Source organism: Limulus polyphemus, unplaced genomic scaffold (assembly GCF_000517525.1).
Source record: "Limulus polyphemus unplaced genomic scaffold, Limulus_polyphemus-2.1.2 Scaffold1166, whole genome shotgun sequence".
NCBI lineage: Eukaryota > Metazoa > Arthropoda > Merostomata > Xiphosura > Limulidae > Limulus > Limulus polyphemus.
In genome coordinates this window covers 217,493-227,160 of record NW_013666776.1, presented here as the reverse complement: position 1 = coordinate 227,160, position 9,668 = coordinate 217,493, and the positions used below count along the sequence as shown (strand labels likewise).

The 9,668-nt window shown below is 34.0% G+C and overlaps 1 protein-coding gene across 6 annotated transcripts in view; it reads right to left on the bottom strand.

Moving 5' to 3' along the window:
- LOC106462438 overlaps positions 1–5,753 on the bottom strand; it is a 39,706-nt gene extending 33,953 nt beyond the window's left edge. For 2 of the 6 annotated variants that reach the window (XM_022389707.1, XM_022389706.1), the window contains exon 1: positions 5,415–5,753. The gene's annotated coding sequence lies outside the window, so the exon portion shown is untranslated. The other 4 variants (XM_022389709.1, XM_022389710.1, XM_022389705.1 and 1 more) reach the window with 3 other exon arrangements.
- Between the last annotated feature and the right edge of the window lie 3,915 nt (positions 5,754–9,668).

Sequence of the window (9,668 nt, the reverse complement as noted above, 5' to 3'; positions counted from 1 at the left end):
ACGAACATATGGGTTTTATTGTTGTCATTTGTATACTGAGTTTTAAACCATTTGCAAAATATCAAAATGAACTTTATATATATCAACTAGACTGTTTTAATTCTAAAGCAACAACAACAGAAGTGTGGGTCTTACTACAAAGTAAAGATTGTAAGAAGAATTTATAGTCTCAAACATATTTTGGGATTTTTTAATTACATTTCTCTTTAAACTTCATTAAATAATACAATTTTGTACAAATAATTGAATGTTATGCCACTATTTACGAAAATAAAATCTGAAATTCAATGAAAGATAAGTTCTCTATAATTTCTTCAATTCACAAATGTGACTTTACCCTCACGATAAGACAAAATGGCCACAGCAATTAACGGGTTAAGTATAAGGTGATTAGAGCTGGACAATTTCATAATTAATTAACTGTCAGAATTGTTAATCATTTACATTCAACCCTTATTATTGTTAGTTTTTATACTTGAAATACTCTAAAACATGAATAATTTGAAACACTAATTTTGATAAGTTGGTTATTTTCATGAGTCATGCCGCTAATTGATCAAGCTGAACAGCTGTGAACTTATCTAAATAAGAAATCCTAATGGCAATATTTCACTTTCTTCTATATTTGAACTTTTTACAACACTAATTGCGTTTAATCAGTTATTTAAATAATATTTGTAATCAATAGTCACAGATAATTAATTAACTTCCCAGTTCTGAAACTAATGCATGCGGGTTATCAAGATGTGGTAAGATTTTATTTCTTAAGTGAGAGAACACTGGCATTACAAATAAACCAAGATTTATTTGATTATTGAGAACTTTCTGGAACATCCTTAGCTGTGATAACATTCAATCATTACAGGATATATACATGTTTTATTTAAGATTAAAATTATTCTGTTATTGTAAGACCCATATAAATATTCATTTACAGTTCTGATCCAATTATTATTAAACAGGTATCATCATGCTAAATTTTATGGTTTGAAGAATAAATGTTACTTATCTATATGATGAAAAGATTTGGACCTGGTTACTTTGATTCTCAAAAACCTTTTGATAAGATGATATTGACAGTGGAATAATTGTTAAGTTACTAATTCTTAAGAGCACATGTAAAGAGTTTATAGCAATATGTCAACCACACTTTATTACCAATGTCCAGTACTGACGAGGCCTTTCACTTTCATCAAATAACACTACCAAAGCTAGGCTCAACAATTAAAAGAATATCTATAAACATAAGTTACACCAAATAGTGTAATACACTATTCATTTATTATTCTTCCATTGTTTAGTTCAATTATAAATTTTTAGTTATATTAAAGTGCTAATGCACCTTCTACTTCTAGCTACAGCATCTTGATTTTGAGTATATATGTATTAAGAAACTGACACAAGTTTTCCTTAGTGGACATGTACATGTATTAAACTTTAAAGTTGTTAAAGATTTATGGTAAGAACTAGTCACAAAAGTTGTAACCTTGTGATCTAACCAACAAATGAAAAGCCTTCCTTCATCTTGAAAATGAAGCTGTTGAAAAGATACTCTTAGAAAGAATTATTGCTCAGTATTATTCTTCATATTTAGAAGTGGTTTACTTATGGAATACTCTTATTCTCTGGTGAATTAGGCTTTTTATTATTCTGATTCTTTCTTTTAATTCCTTTGATATTTGTTGAAATTAATCACATTGATATTTCATATCTTGTTTATTAATGTTTTTACCTAGTCCTTGCCAGACATGGGTTTACTAATTGTTTTGTAACTTGTAGATGATAAACTTTGTATTCTAGTGATTTAAATTTTATATTTCTGTTGTTATATTTTATAAATTTGTTTGTTGTAGTAGTGTTATGTTTAGTGATAACATAATGTTTTGGGACAACATGGAACCTACTAGTCCATCTCAGCTGTTCCATCCTCCAAACAAAATTAAAATAATTTAGAAAAATAATCTTAAAGCCAGCCTTATCAAGCTTTTTCTTAAATTCATTTAAATTTACTGCCTCTACAACATCTAAAGGCAACCTATTCCAAGGCCAACCACCATGTTAGAAAAATAGAACAGTCTTAGCTGAAGATGGCTCCTAACCTGCCAAAATTTATACTTGTGTCCTACTATTCTCACTGTTAAATATGAAAAAAGATTATACATAAACATTATCAGTTCCCTTTACAATCTTAAACACCTCAATCAGATCCCCCTAACTCTTTTTTTGTTAATACAAGAGAAAATTTGAAAGATTTCAGCCTCTCCTCATATGACAACCCCTCCATCCCAGGCACCATTGTAGTAACCCTTCTCTGAACCCTTTCCAACAATTCAGTATCTCTCCTAAGGTAAGGAGCCCAAGACTGAACACAATACTCCAAATGTGGCCTAACCAGTGACCTGTTGAATGAAATTATAACCTTTTTAGACTTGTATTCAATATTTCTATAGATACAACCTAAAATCATATTTGCCTTACTACTAGCAACAGCACACTACTTGGATGGCTTTAGTTAGAGACTGATCAATTATTATACCAAAATCCCTTTCTTTCATGACACTGATAAGGTTATTCCCATCCAAATTATACTTATAATTCAAATTATGATATCCCAAATGCATTATTTTGCATTTATTATAATTTAAACTCATCTGCTATTTATTTGTCCCCTCACTAAATGATTTCAATCCTTTTGTAAATCAGCTGCATTCTCTTCACAGCTAGCAACAACCAAGACCTTAATATTATATGCAAATTTAATTAATTTATTGACCATTCCTTTATCTATGTCATTGATGTAAATCAAATAGAGCAGAGCTTCTAAGACTCAGCCCTAAGATATCCCGCTTGTGACATTAACCCAGCTTAACTGAACTCCATTTATAACAACTCTCTGCTTTCTTCCATCCAACCACTCTTCTACTCAATTTACTAATTTATCCCCTACACCTATAGAGATAATTTTTAAAAAGCCTTTTATGTGGCACTTTGTCAAATGCTTTCTGAAAATCTAGATACACTAAATCTACACCCTTACCCTCATCTACATAAGCAGTAACCTTTTAAACGAAAGTCAAAAGATTGGTAAGGCAAGATTTTCCCTTAGTGAAACCATGTTGACTGTCCAATAAAATTCTAAACTTTGTTAAATGACTTTGCAAAGCATCTTTTAACAGACTTTTCCCACTACTGATGTAAGACTAATGGGTCTATAATGACTGAGACAATTCTTATCACCTCCTTAAAAAGAGGAGTTACATTAGTTAACTTCCAATCCTCTGGTACCTGCCCACTATTCAAGGACTGACGAAACAAATAGTAGCAAGAGGCTCACATATTCAATATTTAACCTCCTCCAAAACCCTTGGGGAAATATTATCTGGCCCCAGGAGCCTTACCATTTTTTAAACTTCCCAATTTTTCCTTCACCAACTCAGAATTAATGCAGTCATCTTGTTTGATCTTGTTTCCATTTATCAACTGTTCAAGATGTGGAATACTGCTTAAATCTTTGTTAGTAAAACCTTAAGAATAAGCACAATTTAATACCTCAGCCATCTCATAATCATCAGATACTAGCCTTCCTTTATCATCCCTTAAGAGTCCTACCTCATCCTGACATTTTGTTTACCCTTAATCTATTTAAAGAAATCCTTACTGTTAATTTTTACATTTTCAGCCAACCTTTTCTCATACATCCTATTTGATGTCCTATATTCCTGTTTCACCAACTTTCTTGATCTTCTATAATCTTTATAAATCTCCTGTCATGCCAGTCAATTTAAATTTATGATGCTTTTCTTTAATTTCATCTCTTATACTCTGTGAGCCAACCTGATTTTTTACTTGCAGTTACTCTTTTTTTTATATAAGGAATATGTTTACCTTGAAAAATTTACAATTTACCTTTAAAAATTTTCCACATCTAATCAGTGTCTCCAAATAACTCAGCTGCCCAATTCACAACAGATAATTCTTGTCACATCCCTACAATTTTTTTATAAATTTATAACCAAAATATTATTCCTTATCTCCATATGCAGCAAAACATTGAACCTAATAGAGCAATGATCACTTGCACCCAGATATTACCCAATTTCCACCCTCTCGATCATTTCTATATTTCAAGTTAACAATAAATCTAAAATAGCATTGTTTCTAGTAGGTTCCTTGACCAATTGGTGAAGAAAGCCATCTTCAACAGTTTCCAAAAACCTTTATCCCTCTAGCATTTCCCAATTTATATGCCCAAAATTAAAATCACCCATCAGCTGAAATCTTAATCTCATTGTAAAGTTTCTCACTAATTTCATCAGTATCATCTGGTGGTCTGTAACAAATTCTCACTAAAAGCCTTTTCCCTTTATATCCACTAATAGAAACCCAAATTTACAGTGTTAAAATATATTAAATAAAATAATCAACTGAAATCACAGTTACATTAATTAATACTAAGAAAATAATCAACTGATGGAAATCAGCATTTCAAATTATTACTGTTTGTGATATTGATTATTCAACTGTTACATTCCCATGTATTTCATGGCATGGATTTGAACATGAGACTAAGAGTAAAGGTTCTAAAATAGCTACCAATACGAAATAACAATTTGAAGACAATACTGAGTTTACTCTAGGAGTAGAAAGACCTGAGTAATTTGTTCAAGTTGTTGAGTTGGGTTTTAACAAGATGCCCTTTTCCAAGGTAAGAAATGTTACAGAAAATTTGTAATGTATTTAAATATTATTCAGGGAGGTTTGTTTCTTTGCAGCAAAGTTATGTATTAAGTTTTCTAAATTTGAATTTCTAGTAAAGAAGGATAGTACCCATTTTTTCTTGTGGTGTTATGAATGAAACTTATTTCTTTACAACTGGAGAAGTTTAGTTTGAACTATTTTGCAAAGAAAAATCTTACAAAGCATGTGTACAAACCAGTAACAGTTTTCTTCCTATCAACATTCACAGCTGATGCTTAATAAATTATATTATTGTTGCGTTTTTGAACTTGAACCACAAAGAAATAAAGTTTGTTTTCATTTTCAATTTCACAAATGGATTTTATATTATTATTACTATTATTATTAGGGTGCTAAGAGAAAGAGTCAAGTGATTGGGGAATTTATTAATGTGTTCATGGTTATGGTGAGTAGGAATTAAAAAAAGAAAAGAAACTTTCCTCAACTGGCGTTGTTCAAGGATATTGTTGTCCTCCTTCGCTCGTTCGGGATAATTTTTGTTTGTTACATTCGTGGGATATTTAAATTTTAGCTAAAAGTAAAGAGGTTAGTCCTAAGTACAGACTTGGGGTTGGACTTGGAGTATAGAGAAATGAGTGAAGCAGAGGCATGTCCAGGATAATAGAGAAAAACTAAGGTTGGTGACATGGCAGAGTAAGAATGTTTTATCTACATACCTTTTGTAGAACGCGGGTGTAAAATCAGAAGATCAGTTAACCAGCTACACGTCGTAACGATGATAAAAAAAGATATTATCCAGCTAGGGCCTTAGTGGTGAACCTATCGAAACGCCATCTATCATATCATACAAGTGACCTTTAAACAACAAAACACACACTGTCTTAACCGATATTTATTATAGTAGTGGACGACCTGGGATGGTGAAAATAGCAGGTATTTCGATTTAAGGTCGCCCGAGGTTTACTAGAAACCTAGGGAGACAATCTGGACGCTCTGAAACTCATGTTTCCCTTCTCCTCGCACGAGGTAACAGAGTAGGGCTGTACTTGCAGGTTCGTAGCATTAGCGAAGTGAAACGATGTGGAGTATTTGGCTGGCAAATAGTTGACTTTAGTTGCAAGAATTGGGCCGGAAGAAAGTTGCTGCTACTAGGTGAAGTAAGAATTTTGTTGTTGTTTTTTTGTGATAATCAAAAGTATAACGGTAACGTAAGTGAACTTATCAACGATTCTGATGTGAAAAACAGAGACAAGAAGATTTAATTCATTTTGTCAGTTGGGTTCTAAAGTAACTGAACTAGCCTGTGTGGAACTTTGATGAGAAAAGATAATTATTTAAACTTTCGATACAACTGTGATGACCAATAGTCTAACAAATCTTTATACATATGTTTGTCTTGTTTTGAATATATTATTTTAAAAAGAGTGGATTTTGTGCTGTCCATTTATTGTTGACGTTTATCAAGTCACAGACACCTACTGTAAAATAATCCCAACACATATACAAAACCCTGACATTTGGCAAGCCTGCTATAGTATTATATAGTGGTAAACGGCGGGAGAAGAAGACGTGAACGACAGTGGTCGTATGCCTATGTACATACAGCTGTAGTGGTAACAAAACTAGTGTAGAGATTACAATCACGCTATATAATCATGTCAACGTATTTTGATGAGTGGATTGAAAGGGGTGAGCATCTTGGGTTGACGGACAGTGAACTACGAGAGATTGTTAAACAAAAACTAGAGCGAGAAGAGCGTAGATAGACAAGAGAGGAAGAAAAACTAAAAGATGAAAAGGAAAAACAAAGACTGAAAGAAGAAAAAATTGAGAAAGGAGAGACTGAAAGTAGAGGGAGAGAGAATAAGAGCACAAATTGAGATTACGAAGCTCACCCAACAGAAAGACAAAAAATTCAAGGATGACAGTGGGGTCAGGTCCAGCCAAACCAAGCTGCCAAAATTTTATTAACAGAAAGACGACATGGATGCTTTTTTTGGAGAGATGTGAAAGATTCAGAACTGGCACAAAGGTGATTGGGCAGTCTGTCTCAGCCCCTTTCTCACAGGAAAAGGGCTACAAGTATATACAGGCATGACATCAGAAGATGCCATGGACTATGAAAAATTAAAATTTGCCTTGCTGAAATGCTATGAACTTACTGAATAAGGTTTATCGGAAGTTCAGAGAAATCAAACCTGACACTGAAGAAACTGTATTTCAGTTTGTGGCATGTCCACAGAGGTACTTTACAAGACGAACTGACATGGCCAAGTGTGAAAATAGTTTTGACGGACTGGCAGATCTCCTAATACGTGAGCAGTTCATGATCACTTGCTCAACTGACTTGCCACTGTTCCTAGAAGAGAGAGCCCCAAAAAATATAGGCAAGATCATAGAGCTGATAGAAGAGTATATGAAAGCCCATGGAGGTAGTATAACTGGTAAGTCTAATAATATCCAGTTAAAGTTGAAGCCAGGGGTGGCTGACCAGAAACAGGATACCACCAAAGGTGACAAGAAGTTAACAGATAAATTGGAGAAGATGTGTTATATTTGTTATAAAATAGGGCACACTGCAACGGAGTGCAAGTTCATCACCAACAAACAACAGCAGAAATATTAACATCAAGCAGCTGGAGCTACTTACAAAGATGGTGCTGGTAAGAAACCCAAGAGAGTGACTGTCACCATGGATGTTGCTGCCAGAAGAAACAGAATAGAAACGACTCATTAGATTCAGCACAAAAAGAAGTGCTATTTCCATGATTAATCAGTATCAGTTTATGACTGATGGTCAGCTCAAGTTAACAAATGGATTAGTGGTGCCAGTAATGATAGGAGCACGTGACAAATATCGAGAGGCGCCAACAAATCACAACATGCCAGAAAATGAAGGCTATGTCAGAGACAAGAAAGTGAAAGTTCTATGAGACAATGAGTGCAACAGTGAAAACCAGTGTAGTATCTGATGATAAGATGATAGGCAATGTACATCTGTGTAAGCTAAACGATGGAAGAGTGAGAAGGTTTCCCATAGCAAGAAACAGGTGAACACTCCATACTATATGGGAGACCTTGATGCCATGTGTATGAAGGCACCCACTTAATGATTGGAAATATACCAGGCAGTAGAAGTTTAAAGGAACCAGACAGAAAGGGGATAGATGAAGCATCTGCAGTCACTACAAGAGCCCAAGAAAATAAAAGCAACCAAGACATCAAGTCCCTGCAAGTATCAAAAGGCGACATCTCAAATGCAGATCTCCAGGAACTTAAGGAAGCACAGAAGAAAGACCTTTCACTGCAGAAACTTTAGGATAGTTCCAGGGAGAATGTCGAGTGCAAAACAAAGTGTAAAGGTAGTTGCACAATAGAGAACTGGGAGGGAGTGTTCTGCAGGATGGGCTTTCTGAAAGAAGTCCTGAGTGACAAAGGTACCCAGTTTACTTCAGAATTGATGCAAGAGGTGTGCAGACTTATTAATACTAGGCAGCTCTTTACCATCCTGTACAATCTTAGATGTAATGAACTTTGTGAGAGAGACAGTAGAGTCTTAAAGAGCATACTGAAGAAGATCTGCCAAGAGAGACCAAATGACTTGGATAGGTACTTGCAGCCACGTGACTGGGATAGGTACTTGCAGGCAGTATTATTTGATTATTGAGAAGTAAATGATTTTCACCCTTCGAGTTACTGTAAGGAAGAAGATTTAAGGTCTGATTCAAACATTGAAAGAGCTATGGATAGTAGAAGAAGAGTCAGAAGTGGGGAACAAATACCTGTACATCTTAGACCTTAGGAACCAACTGGAGAGACCTGTCAAATCCATCAAGATAGCTTGTATGCAACTCAAGGTAATCAGAAGCACTTCTATGTTCACGGTCGGACAAAAGGTCTTAGTTCTGCTGTACACAGACAACAATAAACAGTGGAAAGGACCTTTTGAAGTGCAGGAAGTGGTCAACAGAATTGACTTTAAAGTAAATGTAGACAGAAAGGCCAATATTTAGCATGCCAATCTGTTAAAAATGTACCTAAATAGGGAAGAAGACCTAACAGATGCATTTATTGAGAAAACGTTAGATGATGCAGGTTTGGCTTCAATAGATGCAAAACCAAAAGATTGTAACTTTTCACAGAAGATGGATATCTACTAGACCTTAGACCACTGGGTGGAAATGAGATGTACAAGGAAGTTAACATACTTGAAGCATTCACTGTAAAGTAGAAGAATGAGATGTACAAGAAAGTTAACACAAGTGAAGCATTCACTATCAAGGAGAAAAAAATAGGTACAAGATCTATAGTGCCAATATACAGATATACCATGCAAAACAGACTTATGCAACACAGTACCAAAACTAAGACAAGGGATTCAGTTAAGGTGAAGCTCTACCAGATGCATTATTTGATGAAAGACCAACAAGGGAACTGCAGATGTTGGTGCAGACAATGTGAGGAGACTTAGTGTATGAACTAAGAACACACATATATATATATATATATAGTATATGTATATAGTAAAATATATATTTCTTGAAAAGGGGCATATTTCTGAATATACAAGTCTGTTAATTTTAAGATTTATTATTTGATTTCTTTAGTGATTTATTCTTTAACGACTATCCAGTTTTCATAACAAGAGTGTTAAAAGTTAATTATTTTTAGAGACGATAGTAGTGACAAGTTTTATTAAGCAACTCCGTACGAGTTATATGATATGATGTGTATGTAGTTTAATTGTTTTAGGCTTTTGTAGTGTTGTTAACATCATCGTTTGCGAAGTTTCTAAGCTTTCTCGTATATTTAATATTGTTACTACTAGAGGGCTATATTTTTCTGTTGCTTGATATAAATATATGTAGATACAGAGAGTTAAATCAGAAAACGTTAAGTTGGGAAAGAGAAGTTACACTATGTGGTTGTTAGCTTAGTCTTAACGAGAAATTTATAAAGTGAGTTTCACA